The sequence below is a fragment of the Lipotes vexillifer genome, unplaced genomic scaffold, assembly GCF_000442215.2.
Source record: "Lipotes vexillifer unplaced genomic scaffold, Lipotes_vexillifer_v1.1 scaffold528, whole genome shotgun sequence".
Classification (NCBI taxonomy): Eukaryota; Metazoa; Chordata; class Mammalia; order Artiodactyla; family Lipotidae; genus Lipotes; species Lipotes vexillifer.
The window spans coordinates 2,072,564-2,077,276 of NW_006794582.1; the positions used below are offsets into that span (position 1 = coordinate 2,072,564).

General features: G+C 46.4%; 1 protein-coding gene across 1 annotated transcript in view; it reads left to right on the forward strand.

Annotated features, from left to right (window-relative positions):
- Positions 1-4,713, forward strand: part of FGD2 (FYVE, RhoGEF and PH domain containing 2) — a 35,153-nt gene that overhangs the window by 9,736 nt on the left and 20,704 nt on the right. The gene's annotated exons all lie outside the window — the stretch shown is intronic.

Genomic DNA, 4,713 nt, shown 5'->3' on the forward strand with positions numbered 1-4,713 from the left:
TCCCTACCATCTACACCAGTATTTTGAAAACTTTAATATGTGCATGAATCCCCTGGGAGTCTTGTTAAAATGTGGGTTCTGATTTAGGAGGTCTGGAGAGGGGCCGGAGATTCTGCATTTCTAACCAGCTCCTGGGTGATGCCAGGACTGCAGCTCCCCAGGCCACACTTTGAGTAGGAAGGGTCTCCACTTTCAGCTCAGCTGCTGACTTGGGTGTGTCCCCGTCCACAGATGGCCACAAATGAGCGGAGACAGCACAGCAGTCCATAGTAGTGCGCATCGACTGGGCGGTCACTGTGGGTTGGGTTGGGCCCTAAATCATCCCACTGGATCCTCTTAACAGCCCTGTGATGTAGGGGCTGTTATTATCCCCTGCATTTTTTTGGTTTTTAAAAATCTTTAAAAAATAATAACTTCATTACCTAAAAATATAGATAATACACATTCCCAAATCAAACTATATCAAAAATGTATGCAATATATATTGCATATATATGTACCCCATCCCCTAGTTCCCCTTCCTGGAGGCAGCCTTTGCTTCTTGTGAGGCCTTGAGAGGTAGTCTTTGCATACACAAACTAATAATATATTCATTATGGCTTCCTTACTTTTGTTTCACATAAACAGTGAGACTATTCTTCACACACACTATTCTGCACTTGACTTTTTTAACTAACTACTAATTCTGTAGGTGCTTGGAAGTCAGTTCGTTAGGAGCTTCCTCATCCTTTTGCATAGCTGCATAGCATCCCAGCATGTGGATGTACCGTAATTTGTTCAGCCAATCCTCTACTGACAGACATTTAGATTGTTTTCAGTTGTCAGTGTCTGCAAATGAGACTGCAGTGAATAACTGTGTACAGTATGCCTGTGTGTAAGTATATCTGTAGTTAATCCCACTTTTAAAAGGAAATAAAGTGGTACGTCCAGACAATGGAATATTATTCAGTGATAAAAAGAAATGAGCTATTAAGCCATGAAGAAACATGGAGGAAACTTAAATGCATATCACTAAGTGAAAGACGCCTATCTGAAAAGGCTACATATATACATACATACTATGTATAATACTATGTGATTCCAATGATACGACATTCTGGAAAAGGCAAAACTATGGAGACAGCAAGAGGATCAGTTGTTACCAGTAGTTGGGGGAAGAGAGGGATGAACATGGAGGATTTTAAGGGCAGTAAAACTATTTTGTATGGTACTATAATGGTAGATAACAGTCATTACACATTTATCCAAACCACAGAATGTACAACACCAAGAGTGAACCCTGATGTAAACTATGAACCTTGGGTAATAATGATGTGTCAGTGTAGATTCATTGATTCTAATAAATGTACCATTCTGGTGGGGGAATGTTATTAATGGAGGAGGCTGTGCATATGTGGGCTCAGGGAGTATATGGGAAATCTCTGTACTTTCCTCTTAATTATGCTGTGAACCTAAAACTGATCTTAAAAAAAAGAGTCTTCTTTAAAAATAAAAAAACCCAAGGCCCAGAAAGATTAAGTAACTTGCTTGGGGGTCACACAGCAAATCCTGGTTTGCATGATCAGACTCAGGTATAACAGAGTCCAGAGCCTCTGTACCTAACCAGCATACTATACAATCTCCTACTAAGGCTTCAACCTGGAAAGATAAAGCATAGGGTGGAATTGAAGGCATAGTGGAGGAAATGGGAGGGGAAACTCCTTGACAGCCCCTCTCTGATCACTCCTGAGTCCTGGTGGCTGGTGCTGGAAGAAGCAGAGGTCAGATCTGGCCTATCTTGGTACCCTTCCATCTCCACCTTCCCTATCCCTATTGACTCCCCCTCCCCCCACCCATCTCCCAGGATCTGCCACAGGAGGGAGCTGCAGGGAGAATTCGAACCAGAACACTTCTGCCTCTGGAGAACCCCTGAGCCTCTGAGAGCCCCCAGCAGGAGGCCCTTGCCCCTGATGCTGACTGGGCTTGCCTGGCCTTTGGGGCTGAATCAAGGGCTTGGGGGCGGGGTGTAGCCTGCAAGTGATGAGGGCTGATGGAGGGACTTGGGCACCTTCTGGGGCTTCACAGCCCGTCCCCCATATCTCAGCTGACTGAGTTCCTCTAGGAATGCAGCCCCCGCACCCTGTGTCATCCAGCTTTCCTAACTGAAGTGGCCAGAATGTCCCAGAGGCTAGGGTGCGTGCAAGCTTGTACGTCTGGGAGCCTTGGTGAGTGAGACTGAGAAAGGCAGGTTATGGAGAGTTAAAGACAGAGAAATGGAGACAGGCAGCCCTGTCTTAGGACTGGCAGATACCCAGGCATAGAAAAAGAGAGGCAGAGATTGACAGATAGAAAAGCCAAGAAATATGGAGACCACAACAGACTATCGTAAAGAGAAAATACATAGAAATGGGCCTGACAGTGTCGGATGTTCAGGGTATGTGCCGAGGGCTCCCGGCCCCAGTGTGTGCTGGGTTCCTGGCGTCTCCAGTCCCAGTGAACATAGTCCCTACAGGGCGTGTCTGGTGCTCTGGTGGCCGCACAGCGCCCACTCCTGGATGGCATGGGCCTGGCAGGAACAGAGCTGTCCACCTACCTGCATTTGTGCAGGAATCATTTCCTGAGTCTAAGGTTTGGAGGCGGGTCTGACCTTTGACCACCATGATGGCTCCCACTGGCCGTGACCCCCTGGCCTCCTCCTTCCTGAGTGTCAAGGAGGCCTAGTTCTAAGCAGCTGATTCGCCCCCCAGGGTCTGACTTGGTCCTATTGTTGTGCCATCCTATACAGGGCCAGCCTGGGAAGAAGGAAGGGGTTAGGGTACATATGTACTCAGCGTCTCCATGGACAACTGTGCAGGTTGTGCACTGTGCGAGCACACCTCAACTAAGATGAGCACACCTCATCCACAACTAAGATGAGCACACCTCATCCACAGACGACAGCATAGATTGCATATTTACAGTTCTCACTGTCCGGCAGATGGCAGTCAAGTGTCTGGTTCAAGAAACCAGACACTTGACTGAATGTTACGCCAGTTTGCCAACAGATGTCAGTAAAGTGTTTTGAGGAAGGGGTGTCTTTCTCTAATTAGCACAAAGGCACTGTGTGGGCTGGCAGGAGCCTGAACCAGCCAAGTCTGGTTGAGCCTGGGTATTGCGGAGCTCCGGGAATTGTCCTCTAGAAACCTTCATCCTGCCCCTCTGCAGAGGTGGTCCCTCAAGTCAGGGACTCTTCCTACTTCCCCTTTTTCTATCAAAAGCATCATGTTTCTTCCTGGCCGTGGACTCCAGACCTTAGATTTCTCCCTTCTTTTCTCTCTCCCCTCTCCTTCACCCAATCAGGCATGGAGTCTTGCCAGATTCCAGATACTGTTTCCCAGGTAGAAACCTTTTCTCTCTCCAGGCAGGCATGGACCATTCAGGGTATCCCTCCCTAACTGGCCTCTGGGCTGCTGGTTTGTCCTATTTTCCCCAGCCCTTCGACCCTTATAAATAGCTGCTGGAGTGGCTTTCCCAAACACCTGTCTCCACATGAGCTTCTCCATTTATAAACCCTTAGAGCCTCCCCACTGTCAAGGGTATCAAGTGCAAATCACATCAGGCCCCTTCTAGAGGGAACAGACTGGTTCTGTGGGCCCAAGAGGTAGACTAGGCCTAACATGAGGAAGGATGTTCTCAGAGTCATGCTCTCTGAGGTGTGGTGGGCCGCCTGAAAGTGTGCCAAGGCCCGGTCACCTCGTGGCAGGGAGTCAGCAGAGGGGCCCACGTCTCAGGTGGATTCAGTGACAACAAAGTTCCTCCATGCTAGGCCCTTGGGCTCTAGGTCTGTAGCTTAGCTTCTGTTTGTGACTCTGTCTCCACATTGCCTGGGAGAAGTCTGTGCTTACTGGGCTCTGGGAGTGGGGTGGAAATAGATGTGCTTCTGCTTTATGCTTGGGGACCAAAAACCTGAATTTGAATCTTCATTATGCTCTTTAGATGCTGTGTGACCTCAAGCAGGTCTCTTGCCCTCTCTGATCTTCATTTCTCATCTCCTAAATGAGGGTGATAATATCTACTTGTCCAGACTGCTGTGAAGATTTTCTTTAACTTTTTATTCTGGACACTTTTAAGCTGAGAAAATGGTACAATGAACCCCCATATACTCATCACTTGGCTAAAACTGGCTTACTCAGCAATCCCCTTCTTAATCCCCTTTTCCAATGGATTATATAAGAGCAAATCTCAGACACATAATCATTTCACCTATAAATACTTCAGTATGTCTCTTTAAGAAATAAGAACTCTTTCTTTTGCCCTAAAAGTTGCCAACAGTACCATTATTACATCTAACAAATTAATGATAATTATTTAATAACATTAAGATCACTTGGTTTTTCTTTTCTATCAAAAGCTATGTCTTATAATTGTCTTCTCACAGCTGATCTGTTTGAATCATTTGTAATATGCTTCTTACATCCCCTTTTATCCATTATACCTCCCTCTCCTAGTTTTTCTCTCATTTATTAGTTGAAGAAATCAGATCATTTCTCTGGTAGAGTTTCTCACAATCTGGATTTTGCTGACCACACCCCTGTGGTGTCATTCAGCATGTCCCTCGGTCCCACATAATTCTTGTAAACTGGTAGGTAACCATAGATTCAGCTGTGCCAGGGGACTGTAGCTGTTGACAGGCACTGCCTTCAGGGGCACATGATGGCCATTAAGCATTAGAATTGATTAGTGGGTTCAGCAGTT